Source organism: Chionomys nivalis, chromosome 22, assembly GCF_950005125.1.
Source record: "Chionomys nivalis chromosome 22, mChiNiv1.1, whole genome shotgun sequence".
NCBI classification, from domain to species: Eukaryota; Metazoa; Chordata; class Mammalia; order Rodentia; family Cricetidae; genus Chionomys; species Chionomys nivalis.
Genome location: NC_080107.1, coordinates 32,386,529 through 32,408,563, shown reverse-complemented (window position 1 = coordinate 32,408,563; position 22,035 = coordinate 32,386,529).

Sequence of the window (22,035 nt, the reverse complement as noted above, 5' to 3'; positions counted from 1 at the left end):
GGGTCTACGCTCACTGCCAGTGCAAGATCACAGTCTTCAGTTTCCCTTCCTTAAAAGCTCAAGAAAAAAGGATTTGATTGGTCAATCTTTCTTTAAAGCACTGTTTTATACTTTGGGGACAAAGATGCTCTTGTGTCCTATAAATTTCAATAACTAGCTTTGACTACCATATGATAAAATTTCATTCCAATGCAAACCTTAAAAAACAAACAAACAGAAAAAAGCAGAAGTAGATAAGGGTAGATGCTACGTTAGAAAAAATAATAGCAAAGGTCAATAGACAAGAGCAAAAACATCTACTAAATGCAGATAGTTTATGCAAGATGGAAGTTATAATTTAAAAAAGAAACAGCGTGAATAGAATGGTAGTACCTCTAGAGTTCAGACAGATGGAAGAAGGAGGGAATGAACTTGTGAATCGGACGCAAAGAATTAGCCGGTGTAGACAACTATTTCATGGAAGTATGGCTCACCGTAGGATGAGGACTAATACACTTTATGGTTTGGAGGCATTCAGAATCAGGGTTCATAAGACAGGATTTTCTGGTTCTGGTGGTCACAGTAAGAGACTAAACTCTTATAAGACCTTATATGCGTCATGTCCATTTGGGGACATGTATACAGACACTAGAATCCCTGTCCCATTAAAAGACACTAGCGAAGTGCACAAACATGTAAGCAGCTGTACCTTTTCCTTCTAAGCCATGAACGACTCAGTAGATAATTTGGTTATAGTTATATGCACTAGAGATGCATACTGAGGAAATAGAGAACCCCGAAGTCTTTTCTTTATAAGGACTCGTGGAATGGATTTCAAATGCTCAGTGACATAGAAGTTATCCTTCCTCACAGTGCCTACCACAATACTGGCATTGAACTATGTCTATGCTTCTGAGATGCCAGAAGTATGTTATTAATTTTATAGACATAAGCCTTAACTTATAAGTCCTGACAAGGGATGCTGTATTTTTGTTTTCTTTGGAAAATTTTGTTGGGGAGGGGGTTATTTTGGGTGGTGTGGTATATTCTTTTATTCATTGTAGCATTTTTATGATACAGTCCTGTAATGAAAAAAGTGACAAAATTGTGTTTTTCAGTTTTTTTAAACAAAAACTTCCATGCTCAAACACTGAGAAAAAAACTGAAACCAATAATGAGTATATTTTACTGCTTTGTGTCTAAAAATGGCACTGACCAGCTTAAACTATTTTTTAAAAACCTGAATATTTATGCAGTTTGCCTACCAAGATGAAAATTGGTGAGCTGTAAACCTTTAAAAACAGTGTTTATAATGGAAATAGTAATTGACCCTTTCGTACAACATCAAAAATACAATACTATATAATACAAAGCCCAGGGCTCGGTATCCCATGCTATCCCACCTCTGCTCTAACCTCAGACTGGCTCCCTAACCCAACACCACAGAGCTAACTAATAGTTACGTTTTGAGATGTCATCTCCTGGCACAGCAAGGAACATGGGTGTGTGATCCGGTAATTATATCCAGTTAAACTTCACAGACCAGCACCCTAAGTATGTTTAATAAATTCAATACTCCAACAACAACAAAGTCACTGGGCTTGCTCTAAAATATAATTGAAATTTTAAAAGAAGTAAGAAGAAAGAAAATGAACCCCCTGGTTTGTGCTGTACCATATCGTGGATTTTGGGGAATGAGTGCAATGAGGGTAGAGACCGACTGTTGGAAAAGCTCGTGGGATTACAGAAGAAATAAAACAAGGCAAAACAAAAACTTGAAATATTTAGAGCGTGTTTAACTTTGCCCTAGTTCATAGTTGGTTGAGTTTCCAACTTTTAAGCCACAGGAATCCGTTTTTTCTTTTTTCTTTTTGGCATGAGAGGATGCAATCTAAATTACAAAGGAGAGCATAAGGATTAAACCTGACTAATATAATATCTAGGATAACTTCAAATAGGTATTATTGAGGCAGTGGGCAAAAGAGGTATGTATGTATGTGTGTATATATGTGTTTGATTTTATATGTATATATGTATATATACACACACAAATTATTTGGATATATGTAATTTTACTGTATGCGTACTTTAATATATTTTATTGATTATTTGAGTTTCATACATGTGTATAGTATTTCTTCCACTCCTTGTTCTATTTTTTTTTAATCACAGGGAAAGGTTTAATGGAGTTTACTGTTAAAGAAAGTGAAGAGATCGCTTTCTTCCCAAAGCCAAACTAATTTGAAATAAGCATGCCAGGTTATTTCTGTGAATGCTTCTGAAGAATTTGTCAGCGGAAAATAGTTTAGCGTTTTCCTTTTACGAAAGACGTCATCTATTTGCACATATTTCCAGCAGGTCGTGCTGATCAAGTGGCCCTTGGCAACACTATTTGGTATTTCCTTGTGAGGATTCTGTTTCTTTTGTCGCCTTTTTAGCTTCTGGTCATGGTCAGAGGAAACTGACAGAAATATCATGAACTCAGCTCTACGACCTCTTCGCGGATACCCTCTCACCAAGACCACACATGAACTTTGGAGAAAGTACTATGGAAAAACATTGGAACTGAAATGAAGAAGATTACTTTTTTGTGGGAGTGTTTTCGAAGTAATATCTGTTCTGGAAGGTAGCAAGTTTAGTAACAGCAATTAAACGGCTCTTTTTGTATACCGATGTGAATAACCAAACACTTTCTAAACCTTTGAGACTTCAAAAGAAATAAATGTTGACAACAATACAGAGCACACCTGACTTTTTCCTTGTCTTTCTTCAAGTACTAAGATCTGGCCAGGCTTGCTTCACTCTATTTAGTACCTATTCTGCTCCTTATTGATTATCAGAAGTAAATGCATATCATTCAAATTTTCTCTTTAAAATTTTTCATTTATTCTTTCTATTTTTCCATGTGTCAACTTTGCTTTATTTTATTTTATACCATCCATTTATTCTGTAACTTGTTCATGGAGTATTATAACCACACATAAATAATTATGTAGTAGGCTAAGATTGTGAAGCATTGAGTTCATTTTCATTTTGCTTCCTTACATTCCTTGGACTTTCCCAAAGACCCAGAGAAAGAATAACACCTTGAAATGTGAGAGAAAAAAATGAATATAATCTTAGCTTTTGAGCCCTCAAAAGCTGATTCCTCTGGGGAAGCAGAAGAAAGAATTCAGGGCATAGGCGAAACATTACAAAAATCATCATTAAAAATAGCCACATTTCCCTATTACTATTAGGTTAAATCTCAGCTTGGAATTACAAGGAGCTGAAAATTAAACACAAACAATTTAGAGCAAATCCTGTGCTCCTCCATTAATTTTAAGTGGATGCAAAGAGGAATGCACGAGAGCAGGGAGATTTAGAGCATGTCCACAGAGGGTTCTGTTTATATACCAAAAAGCCTGAGGCAAGAACTCTAGTGTAGGGTCTTGGCCAGGATGAGGTCTTTGGGATATGAAGTTACCTGGCCTTTACCAATATAATTCATATACGTGCTTCATGGTCCTGCCTTCCACGTCTATTCAGGACTGATAGCTTTTTTTTTTTTTTTATCTTTTCCCCTTGCCTTACATCTCTGAATAAAATTTAGGTAGTCCCACTGGGATTTCAGGAACTTTTGAAAGACCTTCTCTCACACTTATGTGCGCGCGCGTGCACACACACACACACACACTTTACCATACTTTAAGCACACAAAAGTTAGGCTACTATAAGAGATGCTGAACATTCTCAGAGCCCATGTAGATTCAGAGGCTTTGCTACAGTTTGCAAACTCTGGCTCATCAGAACTTGGCTTCTGTTTAGGGAAGGGCACATGTCTTCCCATGCTTGAATTCTCAGCTTGTCTAGTCTGTGACTTCTACTCTTTCCTTTCCTAGAACAGAGTCAGGTTGAGGAGGAAGCAGAGGACTAGAAATTTCTCTTTGGGATTCCCTTCTGTCTTATATTTAAGTGTACTACTGTATGGTCCTTTGGGACATTTATCTTTCTTTATTTGTATGATATTTTAGTTCTAACTCCCTGAAAAATGCCTATTGTGTGAGTTTTATTTTCTTGCATCCTTACTGGAGGCTCAAGCTAAGAATAGTGATGTTCAATAGGATTGTGTATTTTCAAAGTTATGACATCCTTTTCCTGAGCTAAAAATATAGATGGTATTAATTGGTTGAGTATAGAATATCCAAGGGCTCCAAGAAAGTATACATGTTCACGTTTTAAGATAGCATTCTTCTATAACAACAATGCAGCTCTGTATTGAATATTTGACTTACATGTTTAAAGATATACTCTTCAAAGGCACAGTCATCTTTGTGTTCATTATTTCATGCCTAGTATGTTGCACATTAATACAGTAATTACTCAACAAATAAATAGTAAGTTCATTCATTGCTGGATAAATTATTTTTAAATGGAGCAAACAAATAGCTTAAAGCTATTCTTTTCTTTCTGCTTTTCGGTTTTCCTATTCTGTCCTGAGAAAGGTCTTAGATGTTTTATTTTATCCACTATTCTTGAGAACTCCTGATTATAACCATTTTTTGTGACTTTCTCTTTACCTGGATAAAAAACAAAAACAAAACAAAGCAAACATAGCAGAGATCCAAAAATTAGACTATTTTTTAAGCCTATTTATCTTTGTGAGATATGAATAGACTACTGAAGGAAAAGTACTTACTTAGAGTTACAGGAAACTCCTGGCAACAATGAAGTTGGATTCATTGCTGTAGTGCAGCTATTACGGAAAATAGAAGGCTCAAAGAAACACTGCTTTTTCTTCTTAGTTCTGAGTTTTACGAAAGAAGTTTCTTTTAAAAGGATGTTTTAAAGATTTCTTTTCTTATTCTCAGCTCAAAACAAAGATACAAGGTCAATTAATCGTTGATTATTCTTTAAGATTGTCTCTGTTTCACCTGTGAGAAGTTCCCAGATCCCAGAACATGCTACTTGGATACAATTCCCTTTGATGGAAATGAAGGTAAGTTTGTTCCTGAAAGCACACGGTTTTGTTTTGTTTTGCTTTTTTGTTGTTGTGGGTTTTTTGTTTGTTTGCTTTTTTTCTATTAGTGTGCAACACAAGTCACTAAACCAAGTTCTTTCACTCTTGGACAAAGAGCCATTCAGTTCTGAAAACTAGACTTTGTAAATAGTCCATACACTACAGGACATGTGAACAAATGGATGAAAATATTCTCATAGTCAGTAATTCAACAGAGATAACTATAGGCTTCACAGATATTATTATGTGCAAGTGTGTCTGTGTGTGTGTGTGAATATTTGAACAATATACATGTTTCAGATAAATGAAAGTCGCTTAAGCAGGAGCCACCGGGAGATGTACCTTTCCAATGGATCACACAGCATCAGTGGATTGCTGCTTAGTCTTCAGCCTGGGTCTAATTTGGGCCCTCATTTACTTCATAAACGTCATTGTTGTCACTCAAGCATAGCCCACACAATCTAAAGTTCAATTTTCAAAAACCAGTAAATAGGCTGGGGCAGGCGGAACATAATTCTAATCCAAGTCACTCAGGAGGCTAAGGTAGGAGCAACTCGAGTCAAGGTGAGTATAGGATACAGGATTGTTTCATGGACAATCTGTACAAGTTAGTGAGGCTCTGTCTCAGCAAAAAAGGAAAAAAAAGAAAAGAAAAAAAAGCAAAAAAGAAAGGGTGATTGAAGATACAGTCCCGTAGTACATCACTTGTCTCACGTGTGCTAGGTATTAGGTCCAATCCTTAGTACAGAATTACAGTTCTAAAATCATACTTATTTGTATGATCTTTCCTTGATGTAACTGAAAGCTAATGTCTTAGAAAGCCAGGTGGGATTTTGAGAAATTGGCTAATAAATTTAATCAATAGAGATATTCCACCATGGCGACTTGCTGTCTCTAAAATAATTAATTTCTACACTTCTGCCTAAGAAGATAAAGAGAAGAAACTTTTAATTGATGCTTTTATTGATGTTTAAAGACTGAGTGATAACTCCCGAGACCTTGAAGACCATTTAACTTCTTTGAAATTCTGCATATATTTCAAAGGGAAAAATATACCATGTATTCATTCATATTTAGAATTCTTGAAGGCAGCAGTTGATTAAAAGAAACAAAAGCAGATATACAGATGCCACTTCAGTCTCAAGAAATAGATCAAATTACAGAACTGTTGGAGTCTATGGTGGCATTGATATTTCTAAAGTAGTTATCAATGAAGCATAGCACAAAATGCAGGTTTCAGCAAAGACCACAAACTGCATATGTTAGCTTCATAGCTGTTCCCTTGTTATTGTGGGACTTGTCTTTCCTTTGAAATTCTGGAGGAGAAACATTAAAATGATGTTATGTTCTTTAGATGCATGTGTTTTAAGGGTTTTTGTTGTTTTTGTAAGGTGTGCTATCATCTATCATCTATCTATCTATCTATCTATCTATCTATCTATCTATCTATCTATCTATCCATCATCTTTGCTTTCTGCTGATATCTGTCTGTGTATTGCCATTTTAGGAGAATACCTGGAACCTTCTCCATGATCTCAAAATGTCACTCTGTAGCCCGACTTTTAAAGGAATACTATGTGATTTCTAATGAGATAGGCATGCTCCCATTAGATAGGTGCTAATCCCTGAAGGAGAGCCTTGCTGAGAGTTGCCATCAAGATATGGTAAAGCCAATGTGTTAATGGACTGGAATCTCTACTAGTGTGTTCACTACTTCTTTTTCTTTTTAGAGTTTTTTTTTCCCTTTTCTCTCTGCTACTTCCTATTCCTAGTGTCCTACCTCTTTTCCAAAAGTCTACAATAACCAGAACTCCAGTCTCCAGTAGACATACACCCAGGGATCTATAACACATTAAACACACTCTAACTAAAACCTTTAAACATTGTAAATGTGTGCCTACCTATGGATTTGTGTTGTTATTGTCTTGTCAGTTTTGCTTTCTATTATCAAGGGTACAGACAGGGCCAGTTGAAACTGGGAGCTACCAGAGAAGCTTGATCTTTTTCTAAAGATATAAAATTTGGTTATTCATATTTATAATTCTGGCAGGAATTCTATTATCCATGTGCTATGGCTTCTCTGTATTGAAACAGAGAACACATGTTTGGGCAGGAACATAACTAAACCCCTGAAACAATGCAGCAAGCCTCATTAATATGTCCTGACCAATTCCGTTCACTAGGTGACCTTTGGCATTTTCAACAGAAGGAAGATGATGTCAACAGAGACAGAATTTGTATCTGAAAATTATGCTTTGGTAACAGTACAGAAAATGGCATTGAGTGTGAACTGCTACTTTGACCAGAAGTTGCTGCCATGGGATAAACAAAAGAGACTGTGAGGTGGGTTAGAATGATGGAAAACAGGAAGGGAAAAAAAGTTGTCCAGAAATTGTATTTGTCATTAAATAGATTTGTAGAGATTTAAAATAATTCATTCTACATAATGTCCCCCTCAGTGGTGTTCTATTGATGTTATGTGGTGCCCTTCAGTGAAGAACAAAGTGCCAAGAAAGAAGAACCCAGCAGAAGGGACATCATGGTTCACATATAAATTTTGAAATTATCAAATGAAAATAGAAAGAAGTATAATACAAAATTGATGCTACAGGAGAGACCTAGAAAACAGAACACAAATGTGTAGTCTTTGCATGTGTTTGGCGTGGGAAGACATGAACAATAAACACGAAAATCTATGAAAACTATAGAAGAAAAGAGAGACACACACTGCCCAGGAAACAAAAACAAAATAACGAAGAAGAGGAGGCTACAGTTGAAAACCAAGCCAAGGGAGCTGGAGAGATGGCTCAGTGGTTAAGAGCATTGCTTGTTCTTCCAAAGGTCCTGAGTTCAATTCCCAGCAACCACATGGTGGCTCACAACCATCTGTAAAGAGGTCTGGCGCCCTCTTCTGGCCTTCTGGCCTTCAGGCATACAGACAGAATATTGTATACATAATAAATAAATAAATATTTAAAAAAAAAAGAAAACCAAGCCAAGGTCCATCGTGGCATTAGGGGAGTCTTATGTCAGTAAAGTTGAGGGTAGAGAATTTATCCAGATGAAAAAAAATCAAGATAGAAAGAATATACATGATACAAGATGTAAAAATAATACACAAGACCTACTCTTAAGTCTATCTCCAGGCGGAACCAAATGTTTTTCTCAGTGCTCCATTGTCTTTGTTCTTATGTACACTTAAAAATACTAATTGCATAACTCTAACTTGAGGTAGAAAAATAGAAAGTGCTATGTAGTCTCTGAAATGACAAGACGGATGATGATTATTAGGTCCTGGTGCCAGAAACAAGTATCACAAGTTTTACCTTTAAAAATTGTCCCATAATTTGCAAGTGTAAGTTTACAAACTTTTCCTGTTTTTTTTGTTTTTGTTTTTTTTGTTTGTTTGTTTGTTTTTTTGAGAGTCCTCAATAACTTGGAACCAGTTTCCATTGTCACGGTAGGTTCAATGATGTTTTCCTCCCTCCCAGTGTTTGTTTTCTTTAGAAGCAACTTCTTTATGTTCCCTGGGTACAACACTAGCCACACCCTTCTTTGGGGGCACCCACCGGAAGGGAGATTTCAGTGGGATTCTGAAGGATGCTTCTCAAACATGGAGAGCAATTTAAGTGGTAAAACTAAAATGAGAAGTTCTTGGAAGATTGTTAGCACACCTCTTGATGTGTCTGTAGGGCTTTGGGAAGGATTATAATGAAGAAAGACCCATCTACAACATGATGTCCCATTGCCCATGAGTCTGATGAGATAAAGGGATGAATGTGTATAGAATAGACCTAGCATGCAGGTCTTACTTAATAATTATTTATTTTAAAACTTCAGTGGAATACAGTAAAAGAAGAGAAATATATCCAGAGACTATGGATATATGTATGCATACGTATAACAGGATTAAAAGTTATGGGTTGTTTATTTGTTATTTGTAAGTTGAGAAGTGAAATCATATTCCCAGAGTTGAGATTGTATCCACTTAGAGCAAGTGAGATTGGGAATAGCTCTGGGTGACCAATACAGGCCTGTCAGGCTAAAGGACCAAAAGTATATTTGAAGTTCTGCAATATTATAGACTGAACAATTGAGAGTGAAATGGTAAAACATGTGAAAATACATATGATGGGGAAACCAACTGGCTGAAAGTCTTGTAAAAACTAAGTAGAAATTTTAGTGCAGTGGTTAATGTGAGCATTATTATGTTAGCACTAATATGGTTCATTATTTATCACAAACAGTCTTAGCACCTTAAATAATAACTATTAACTTTAGAGTGCAAATTATTGTTTGGGATGTGCAAAACATGAACATTTTAATTAAAAATAGTAGCATACTTTTATATTTTACTACGTGGTTTTATTACATTTTATTTTAGGGCTTTCTACAAAGTGTGATGATTTCTTAACTAGAAAATGAACTTAATATTAGACTTACCAGGTATATTTTAATAACCCTAACTTAAAATTTGGTTATATTTTTTATGTGTAGAGTTTTATATACTTAGCAAAATTCCCCAGGGGATTGTTGTGTTCGTGAGTAACTTTATGCAAAGCATAGACATGATCGTTAATTTCAAAGTTTATATAAAATATTACGTTACTTCTCACTGTCAGTATAAGATAGGAAAACATATTTTCCTAAGAATAGGGAGATGAGTCAGATACTTCTAGGCATCAAAGAATCTGAACATACAAACATACAGACACATAGGTATACGAAGACACACACGCACACACACAGTCTGCAAAAGTACATGCTTGTCTTCAAGGCATAAAACAGAAGTTAGAAAAAAAAGTAAGGCAAACTTGCTTGGATTTTAAATCAATATTGTATAATATATTTTCATTTGCTGCCTGGAAGAAATAAAAATACATTACCCTTTTATGAAAAGTAAGTTACAGCAACTGAGAACATTTTCAACTGCACAATAAAGGTTTGCTTTGGACATAAACAAAGTCTTTCAGTGGTCCTGCCCTGACTTTGAATGAGTTCACAATAACATTTACTCTCCAGAAACATTTTTCTTTCTGAAAACATAGTCCCCTGAAATTCCCCAGAGGTCTCTGCCTCTTCGGTTACCATATCAAGTACTATGCCACCATGAAAAACTTACATTGGCTGATTGAGAATAGGAAGAAACTTGTACGAAGACTTCAGCTGAATTTTTCTGGAAGCCCGTGCCTGCTAATCCAGGCCCTTTGATTCTCAGCTTCTCGGCTGGCATAGAATGGGGAGAACACACAGATTTGAGCATGTTGTTACACAAGGAGACAATATCATAAACTCTATGTAAAGGTGCATCAATACTAACTCATTTAGGCAACCCTTTTAGGGTGTCAGGCACTGTTATTGGTACTAAAATACAGCAAAGTGTAAAACAGAGTCATTGATCTCACTCTGAGCCCAGAAGATAAATATGAATCAAAACAATATTGGAATAGGCTTTGACTTGCCAGATAAAACATGAGTGAATCAGTTAAATTTTTTATCTCAAGCTCTATTATGTTTAGTTAGAATCTGTCCAGAACAACATTTTAGAAATTGATGTAGCACATAGAAACCATCATTTTGGAAAAAAAAATTATACTAAAAATGAATAATTTGTTGGTCATCAGAAGTGGTAATATATCTGAGCATTCTTTTTCATAACTCTTGAAATCTGTCTACCCTATGTAGGTTAGACAAATTAGAGGGACTTTATACTGAGTAGTCATGAAAGTCTTCTGTACATAGAGTGAAAAATACATGTCAAACTTAAGTAAAGCAGATATTTGAATGAAGAATGTTCACTGGAATGGAACAGAAGCAAAGAGCCTTGCCAGTTATAATCAGAAGTTAAACCATATTCATAGTTGTGTTATCAAGGATGGACAAAGATAGTATTGTCAAATATCTTATGTGAAGTCTAGATGTTATCAGAATCTTAATATTAGACATATAAAACAACCAATAAATCTTCTTTTGTATTTGTGATTTTATGTAGTTGAGGAATCACTGATGTTTCAAAATTCAGCCTGAATGAATCACCAAAGTGTAGGCAACAGGACCTGGTAAACCCTAAAACATAATTTTTCTTTCACCAGAGACCTTTACTGTGTGTTCTAGTTAAATAACAATGTGATGCTGGGTTGCTTTTACATGTCTTTCCAAATGTTGAGAATATCACAAGTTAATTCACAAAATTTGATTGAAAATTTGGCCAGAAATGTGAAACACTGTTGGAGTAGGTTGCCACTTGTTGGTTTCTGGCCACCCGGCTAGCTTAGACCCGAAATAACCACACAGAAACTGTATTAATTAAATCACTGCTTGGTCCATTAACCCTAGCTTCTTACTGGCTAACTCTCACATTAATTTTATCCATTTCTATTAATCTGTATATTGCCACATGACAGTGGCTTACAGGCTAAAGTTCCCAGCATCTGTCTCCTGTGTGGCTACATGGTATCTCTCTCTACACCTTCCTTTGTCCCAGCATTCAGCTCACTCTTCCCTGCCTACCTACATTCTGCCTTGCTATAGGTTCAAAGAATTTTCTTTATTCATTAATGGTAATCACAGCAAACAGAGGGAAATCCCACATCAAAACACCAGTTTCTGGTACTTGGTGGAAACATCTTTTCTTTTCTTTTTGTTTTGGTATCCTACTGCCTCTGAGTTCAGGTTCTGTTAATATCAAGTAGTTCTTTTCTTTCTTCTTCTTAATTAAAAACGTAGAACTTGTCAACATTAGGAATACACACACACACACTTCGACAATAATTTTTCCATATTTTTAAGTAATTTATTTAAAGCAATGTAAATGTGAATGAGTTTTTATGGTTTTTGTTTTGTTTTGGTTGGTTGGTTGGTTGGTCGGTTGGTTGGTTGGTTTTTTTGAGACAAGGTTTCTCTGTAGCTTTGGAGCCTGTCCTGGAAGTAGCTCTTGTAGACCAAGCTGGTCACGAACTCATAGAGATCTACCTATCTCTACCTCCCAAGTACTGGGATTAAAGGTGTACGCCACTACTGCATGAGTTTTTATGTTTGAAGTAAAATCAGAAGTGTGTAAAAAACAATGACTTCTTGAATTTTGCATACAAATGGACGGAAATAGAAAACACTATCCTGAGTGAGGTAAGCCAGACCCAAAAAGAGGAACATGGGATGTACTCACTCATATTTGGTTTCTAGCCATAAATAAAGGACATTGAGACTATAAATCGTGACTCTAGAGAAGCTAAATAAGAAGGTGAACCCAAAGAAAAACATATAAGCATCCCCCTGAATATTAACCTTCATCAGGCGATGAAAGAAGACAGAGACAGAGACCAACATTGGAGCACTGGACTGAAGTCTCACGATCCAAAGGAGGAGCAGAAGGAGAGTGAGCACGAGCAAGGAACTCAGGACGGCGAGGGGTGCACCCACACACTGAGGCAATGGGGATGTTCTATCGGGAACTCACCAAGGCCAGCTGGCTGGGGACTGAAAAAGCATGGGACAAAACCGGTCTCGCTGAACATAATGGACAATGAGGACTACTGAGAACTGAAGAACAATGGCAATGGGTTCTTGATCCTATTGCATGTAATGGCTTTGTGGGAGCCCAGGTAGTTTGGATGCTCACCTTAATAGACCTGGATGGAGGTGGGTGGTCCTTGGACCTCCCACAGGGCAGAGAAACCTGCTGGCTCTTTGGGCTGAGGAGGAAGGAAGACTTGATTGGGGGAGGGGGAGGGAATGGGAGGTGGTGGCGGGGAAGAGGCAGAAATCTTTAATAATTAAATTAATTAATTAATAAAAAAAATCAGCAAGAAAAAAAAAAAAGAAGTGTGGACAGGCAAAGCAAACAAAAACCAACAAACATGGATCTCATTTATGTGCCAAGACTAAAAGGTCGTTTTGAGTTCTGGATGTTCATTGCGGGTTGCTTTTCATAGCTATTGCTCCACCATTTCTTGGTCTGCTCAGAGTTCTGAGCTGACTCAGGGTTAGTGACTATGTAATCTAACAATGAACATATGTTTTTGCTATGTATGTGGCTTTTAGGTGGTAATTTAAGAGATAATTTAACTCTTTCATAGCCTGGAAAACAATGAATAAGAGAACATGATGCCATAAAACAAACAATGTAGCTTACACACTTATTCAGTGTGCATAAAGGATATAAGACATTGATATTAGAAAAATTAGTTAGTAGTAATTTCAAAAGACTTTTCTTTCTTAACTTTAAAAAAACTTTTATTGGTTTATTAAAAAACATATTTGCTCATTTCATATACCAATCCTAGTTCCCACTCCCTCCCCTCCTATCCTCTCCACTTTCTTTCCATACTATCCCATCCACTCCGCAAAGACAGTAAAGTTTCCTATGTGAAGTCAACAATGTTTAGCACATTGCTTTGAGGCAGGACCAAGGCCCTCCCAACTATATCTAGACTGAACAAGGTATCCCTCCAAAGAGAACTGGTTCCAAAAATCCAGTACAAGCAGTAGGGATAAATCCCAGTCTCACTGCCAGTGGTCCCACAGTCTGCCCAGACCATACAACTGTCACCCACATTCGGAGGGCCTAGTTTGGTCCTATGCTGGTTCCCTCACTGTCAGGCCAGAGCTGGTGAGCTCCCATTAGCTCAGGTAAGCCTGTTTCAGTTGGTATCTTCACCATGGTCTTAACCTCATTTTATATTCGCACCCCTCTCACTCTTTGACTGGACTTTGGGAGCTCAGCCCAGTGGTCTGTTGTGGATCTCTGCCTCCACTTCCATCAGTGATAGCTTATACTGGAGAGGATGTGAAGTAAGGAGAAAACTCCTCCATTGCTGGTGGGAATGAAAACTGTTAAAACAACTTTGGAAATCAGTATGGTGGTTTCTAAGATAAGTGGGAATCAACCTCCCTCAAGACCCAGCAATACTACACTTAGGCATATACTCAAAGGATGCTCAAGCATACTACAAGGACATTTGTTCAACTATGTTCATAATAGCATTATTTGTAAAAGCCAGAACCTGGAACGACTTTTCTTTCATTTCCTTTAGTGCTGAAGAGTTATGGATATATTACATAGGCTTTGAGCGTTTTACTAGGGATCATTAATTAAGTGAAGATTCACTACATACTTTATCTGAAGTAAAATATCACCATCTGGTGCAAAATTAAATGAAGCATACTCAAAATTAAGCATTCATAGGATATGTCACTCAGCAATTTGATGGACAAAGTACAAAAGTTTTACCTATAGAATTTGAGGAAGCCAAAAACATCCATAACAATAGGAAAGTAGGTCACTGTCCTTTGAGCAAATATGTGTGTCCCCATGTAATATTCAAAATGCATTAAGATTAAGAAACATATTCCAGATATGTGCCCTTGTCATGCAAATTGCAAATTTGGGTTATTCTGAATCAACTATCATTTGTTGCTCATGCCTGGTTATAGATGAAAGTAGAATGCTTTACCTTGTGGAAGAAGACAACAAATGCAGTTTAATTGCCAATTAATTTGTTTAGTTCTTTTAATAGTTTTAAAACTGTAACTGAAGAAGTGAAAACTTCAAAATGCATCTCTAAACCAGAAGCAGAAGCAAATGTTTCCTTCATATTAAAAGGGAAAAGATTTATGATACATATCGGTAGATTGATAATTACAAATATTTGCTTATTAACTGATTTTCTATTGTTGTCCTAGTTAGTTTATATTACCGTGATAAAACACGAGACCAAAAGCAATTTGCAAAGGGAGGGCTTTATTTGACTTACAGTTCCAGGGCACAATCTGTAATTAAGTGAGTTTGGGAAGGAAATCAGGGCAAAAAATATGGAGGAACCCTGAAGAAGGACACTAAAGAGAAAGCCCACATTAGCTCAGAATTGAGTATAATGAAGGGTTATTTATTTAGGGGTAGACCCATAGATCTCAGTCTTCTGCATGAATGGGGAACAGGAACTGAATCCAGCAGCCAGAAGAGAGAGGGAATATGAAGTTTATAATGGCATTTATAGTATAAGAGGCCATGCCCAAGTGGGTTGGTAACTAAAAGGCTACCGACTGTAAGATTTCCTACAACATCTCCCCCTTCTTTTTAATTAAAAGAGTTTTAAGCCTAATACAAAATTATTATGTATAATAAGAACAAATATTAGGTATAAAAATTAGAATTACAATCTGTATAAACAATATCAAGCAAGAAACATGTGATAAATGTTTCAATAATTATCCTATCCTAAGGATTTTAAGACAGTCTTGTATTATAAATAACTTTATCAAGTCATGAGAGGAAAGTAACTACAACTATCTAGTCTTCAACCCCATTGAAGACCCAAGAAAGGAAATAATATTACTTGAGTAAACAGGAAGTACAATCAAGCAACTTCCAAAATGTGTAATAAATGACAGAGACAACTGGCTACCTGGGCAATCGTCCAATGCCTCATTTGCAATGTTGGAGAAACCAACTTTGGCTAAGGCCTAGAGTAACTGACAGACCATTTTCAGAGGCAGGAAAATTTTCAAAATCATCTTACCCTGTCTTGACAAGTTTTGGCAGTCCTTTTTCTTGTATCCTGCTTGTCCTGTCCAGACACCATGCATTTTGTCAGTGGTTGAGGCATGGGCAGTTTTTTATCCAAAGACCAGTTTTGCCAAGAAGAAAACAAACTCCAAGTGGAGTGTCTTCAGTGCCCAATATTCTCTCGGGAATAGATCAGTGCTGCCAGGAATAATCATGTCTCACCTCAACAGAACCCTAAATTATTTAGATGCCATATTCTACAGCTCTTTGAAGTGGCTGAAGATTACCTATCTATGCAGAATGCAATCTCTATCTATCTAAAGAACATGATTAGTCTAACTATAAGTATGACAAACATGGATGACTATTGACCTATGAATTTTAATACCTATATAACTTAAAGACTATGGCTTCATATTACAATATTAAACAATCTCTAAACAACTGTGCAACAAATGCGGAAAATGACTTCAAAATGTAGATAAAGTACCTTGATCAAAAGTATAATGTATATTGCAATATGATAAATATATCTCAAAATTGATTCAGTATTTAAGATGTCTTAAGCAGAGGTAGAACCATGCATACATAGAATATGAAAATTAACTTTGCCTAGATATACAAATATTGTAGACGAAAATAGAAACATACTCAATATAATTTAAGTTTGTATCAATATACAGGAATCTATACCAATGTAAATTTCCTACAAATAATGGCTCATAAGTATTCACTTTATTACTCATTATTATTATTAGTGTGATCTTACTCACACTAATCTATTATCCTATCCAATTTCCCTTTTTTCCCAAAGAGATATCTGAACCTACATAATATCCCCTCCCAACCCCCCACTAAATGATGTTTCTAACCCTGAGGACAAACTTTGTTGGGAGAGGGGACATTGTCTTCTAGAGCTGTTACTTACAGCTATCATGGGGGCAATGTTCTTTCTCTGGGATCCTGTGAAAGTAAAATGATGATTAAGTTTCAAGATTACTATCTTGTATAATTGCAAATAATCTCTGAGTATTCGGTAGGGTTTTTCTAAGGTTCTTATTTGGAGTTCTGGCCAGAACATTGTAAAAAAAAAAGTGCACCATTTTAGCTAACCAATTTGGAATCATCTTGAGCAGTTGTACCCAAAGTAGGTCTTATAGTAGCACTATGAGCTTCATGACATCATATCAACCAGGTGGAGTCATTATTGTGGTGCCCCATCTTCCTCCTGGAAACTTCAAAGATTGCTGCAGGAAAATTCACTGTTCATTGTGGAAAACTTAAAGATTATTTATATAGACATATGCAGACATATATTTAATGAAAGGTATAATAGAGACAAAAATAGGTATGAAGAAAAGTAAATTTTTTTCTAAATTCTTTCTTCTTTCTGTCTCATGTCAGGAGCCAACTGGTATGAGACAGAAACTCTGAATTTTCCTTTTAACAACATGCTTGGATTTAGAGAAGGACAGAGCCATTGTCTAACTCCAATGCCAGCTTTGATTTTTAAGTGAGTCAAGACTATTATTCTAGTTTATGTTTAGAGATTCTTACCCTCAGATGACCTGTCCTCATAAATCGTAATTCACTTTGCTTGATGATCCTATGTGGATAGTTATCTTTTCTGCTTTAAGCATCTCAGCCTTCTTTTCTATCCTTCTGGCCTTATGCATTCACCGCATCTCATGTTTTGTTTCACTTGAGATAGGGTTTCATTTTCTAGGAATTGAACATCTGCCTCTTGAAGAGGCCGGTTTGGATGCCAAGATTCTGGAGTAATGATATTCATGTCCACACCCATCTCTATCAAACCCACAATTACAATGCTATTTAGATGCATTCTTATCTTTGTTCTTTGATCATTTATAGAAGTCTGCCAGAATATACATTTTTAGATTCCTATTGAAACTTTTGATTCACACTCCATGTTTATTCCATCATCGATAGATTTTTTTTTTTCCAGAAGGCACTGGATTTTCTAATTTTCCTCGTGAGACATGCCCTCCACAGTGCCTGGGAATGACTGGGCCATTTTTGACTTGGGGACCTGCGAGAGGCCCCCCAACTAGTTTCCTGATGGTATCAGGTTGCCTTGTCTGATCTGCATTATTAGTCCAATGTCAGCCTTTGCCACATATAGGTTCTATATAACCTATAAGGTTGATACCTTTTATTTTTACCATTCTTAAAGGAGACATTATTTCTAGGAATTTAGAATTTAGTCTACATTCCCAAAGGAGATATTATTTCTAGGAATTCTTAGTCTACAATCCCTGCTCAGATGCCACAATTAAAACATTTGGCATTTTGATGTCCCCTCATACTTTGGACATTGCTTCTCCTACCTAAGATTCAGTATTATAGTCAAATGGCTTAAAGTTCATTGTGTTCAGGATCCTTTCATCTATTGGTTCTGATCTAACCTTTAAAGGCTCAATTATCTTGTTGACATTTTTAAAAGCCAGAGACTCATTAAGTACTCATCTAGCATCTGAGTCTGTTAAGAAGCCACTAGAGGGTTCTCTCTGGCACTGTTTATCCATAGTATATGATTCAATTTGTTTTCCTAGTTTTTTAATCCTGTCCCAAACATTTAAGGCTGCTTTGTGGCATAGGGACAAATCTTGTTCATTGTAAAGAGCTTGAACCTATGGTCAGCATAAGTGCCCTCACCAAGAATTTGATCTTGGGAAGTCTCAAGTCCTTTTGCTTTTACCTGTTGTTCTAAAATTTTTGCCTCTTCTCTGAAATAACATTTTCACAGCAGTTAGGGCACATCATCATCTAGGACTGCTGAAACTAACTGAAGCCAGTCATGTGGGGCAGCCTTAATGTGGAATGCAAGCCATAAGTTACTACTGCTTCCTTAATTTCTTTTAGATCATTTATTCCTATAGGTATCCATCTACCTTCTTTGGATCATTTTTGGCATTTAGAACTTGTTATTTTTTCAGTGTAGATACAAGGTAAGAAGCTAAAACCCTGGGTAAGACATCTCTGACAGGTACGGGTGATGTTAACTCCTGTCCTTGTACCTTCCTTCCCCACTCATCAGCTACAATAATTTCCTCAACCTTTTCAAATCCTTTTACTACTGCCTTTTGTCAAGCCTGAATCTACTTTCCTGTATATATCTCTAGTGATTTCATTGAGGCACCTAGCCTCTGGTCTTAATTCTGCACATGTGATTCTAATATCTGAAGTTTTTCCTTTAAGATAACAGATCATTCTTGAACATTATTTGCATAGCATGAAGTATTAATTTTTTCAGGTAACTTTTGATTTTCAATGGTATTACTTTTGTCAGCTAGCTGTTCATTATTAGTCTGTAAAGACTGTATCATTTCTAGAAGTGCCTCATTCTTGGCTCTGTTATAAAACCATTTACTTAAGGATATAATATGAAGAAAAAAACCTAAGTCCTCAAATATCCAATATGGATGTATCAAAATAATCATATACTCCTTACAGAATACTATCTATAGTATCAGAAAAGGTTACTAAAATTTTCCATGGTAATGCTGTCTGCCATTATATAAACCTTCAAGTTTATTGATTTATTAATTAATAAAGTATTTACCTGTGTTAAGAGGTCCAGTAAATTGTTTTAAGTATAATAATCTTTATTGTCCAACAGATGTCATGGTTGCAGTGTTGTGACCAGTGGTGGTGCAACTGGTGGTGCCAGGAATAGTTCTATGCCACACTGGTTTTCTACCTTGGTGCTGGTTAAATACCAACAAATATGCTTTGCTTGAGAAATTAAAAGCAATTAAATCAATACCATACACAGGGCAAGGAGCTCAGAACTCAGGAGCAGTGAGCACAAACCAGAAGCTGTGCAAGTTGCCACATAGCAGGGAATGTGGCAGTGGCGGGGTGGCGAAATGTGTGTGAGTGTGGGAAATATCCAAGTTGCCACGTGCACTTGGCTCTGCTGTTGCAGGGTTTTTACAAAAAAACTGCTTAGTAGGTGAAAACAAGCGGGTGGGGTAGGAGAATTTCTGGGCTGTGGACCATTTGGCCCTTTTAGACCAGTCCACCTGGTAAGTTTGGAGTTCAGATCCACGTGGGGAACCAGATGAAGATGGACGCTAAAAGGAAAACCTACAGTAGGTCAGAATTGAGTATAATAAAGTGCTATTTATTTAGAGGTAGACTCGCAGATCACAGTCCTCTGCACAAATGAGGAACAGAAACTGAATCCAGTAGCTGGAAGAGAGACGGAACACGTGCTTTACATTGGCATTTATAGTATAAGAGGCCACACCCAAGTGGGCAGGTAACTTAAAGGCTACTGGCTGAACCCTGTTTGATGTCTTATTTTCTGGTTCCCTCATAACTCATGCTCTTCCGGCTTTTCATATAGACTAAATATACTTGCCTAGAAATTGTGCTACCCACAGTGAGCTAGACCCTCCAACCTTGATTAGTAATCAAGGCAATTTCTTACAGACATGCACTTTGGCGAGTTATGAATTTCCTCATTAACCATTGCCTTCTTCAGTTGTAAGCTTTTCTGATGAACGTCAGACACAGCAAAAAGACTCTGGGTATAAACTTGAATATGTCGAAAGCAGTTTGAAAAAAAATTACTGTTTTTTCCTAAATAGGTAGTGGCAGGTTCTTCTCAAAGGGTCTATGATTTTCCCAGCGATTAGTTCAAAGTTAATAACCCATTTATGATTTCTCTCATGGTATAGGCTTTAAATCTAACTTTTGAAAATTAACAGATTACCTTCATACTTGTTCTGTCACTATGCCACTACAGAGCACATCTTTTTTTGGTGGGTCATTATTATAGCTTCTAAGATGTATAGTTATGTAAGAGTGCTGATATCTTTTTTTCTCTAGCATTCTGTTTAGCACCTTCTGAGAACTGTGAAAGATGGCCAGTCAGGAGGAAGCTTTGAGGTGAGCTCTGCTTCTTGTGAGCAAAATGTGCAATAATTTTTAGCAATGGCTCTTAAACTATATCATTTTGAATACAATTCCATGAAAATATATTTCCTGCATTCCTATTACATTCTATATGAACTTCTTATAAAGTTAATCAGCCTCAATAGCTTTAATTAGCACTAGATATGATTTGAAATTTGCTTCCTGACTTTTTAGGAAATTTCCGTGGACTTTGTTATTGATATTTCCATGTGGTGAATATTTCAGGAGAAGAGGACAGAATCAGTTATTACCTGCTACCAAGTCACTACCAAAATGAGAGTTAAGTTATTTTTAATATTTTCATGTATTTTTAAAAATCATCACCCCTGGGAAACATGTCAGTGTGATAAAGAGTAAAATAAAACATCTTGAAACAGCTAATTTGATATCACCTGAATTTCTACAGATACAATTTATTAAGGCCAGCTGGGTATCATAATTTTTATTACTATATCATCACTCAATTTATAAATGAGTTCAGATGGGGGTGAGAGTCAGGAGTAAGATAAGAAAATATATTTCATATATTATTAAGTTAAGAACAAAGAAATGTACAGGACTCTTAATGTCAGGAGGACAGTAACAGTTTATAATAGATTCAAAACATGAGGTCAAAGCAACCAAGTTGAGAAAGTTGTGTACCAAATGGGCATTTCAGGAAATGGTATGTTAACACTGAGGAAAACCTACAATTCGTTTACATTTAAAGAAATATGCCATGTTATAGACTCCAAAATAAAAGTTAAAAATGTTTTAAGTTAAATTTGGTGTTTCTTTCTAGAGTCTCTCCAATCTAAAATTTGCATATCTGTCTTCCATCTTTCATGATCAAGTCAAATTTCACTGTTGTGCATGGTCTTCTGTGAACTTCAAACCCAACCAAAGAGGCCAGTTTTGTAACTTGTTTTAAATCTCATTTTTTTCTTGTGTATTTCATTCATTAGAATTGCTGCATTACTCATTGAAAGTATAGTCCTAGTATAGTGGGACCCTTTGAGTCCTTTCTAATGCTGTTTTCTCTGCATCCAGACAGATTCTGGAGGCAATTGGAAACAATGAACATTTATTTGTGAACAATGGGGTTCTAGTGAACAATCCCAGCAGTTGTGAGCACAAAGGATTACACGTGGAGGGGTTTAGTTGTTCTTTCATGACTCAGTACAAGTGGGATTTTGTCACAATAATTAGACATCTGTAAAACTAAGAATGATGATTTTATTACTTTTCTGGCATATACATGATCTGACCATCTTCTCAGCACCTGTTAATATTGGGAACCTGTATGCTTTATGTTTGAGTTCCAGTGTGGTCTATATACACTCGGTCTCCTTCTTTCTCACACTTTTTCTTTCTTGTAAATGTTTCCTCTGTTCCCAGGGCCTTTTTGACATGCAACAGGAATGTTGGATGTTCTCCATCATTCCTGGATTGAATGATTATTGATGCATAGTTCACAAACTCTCCTATACCATGTATGGTTAGTGAGTGATGGGGTCTTATTTTTCTCTACTAAAAACTTTGCAGTTATTAACATGCTAGTGGTACTTGTATTTGGTGTTTGTGTATAAACAAAAAAAAAGACACATGTAGATTTTCCTTACTAGGTTTT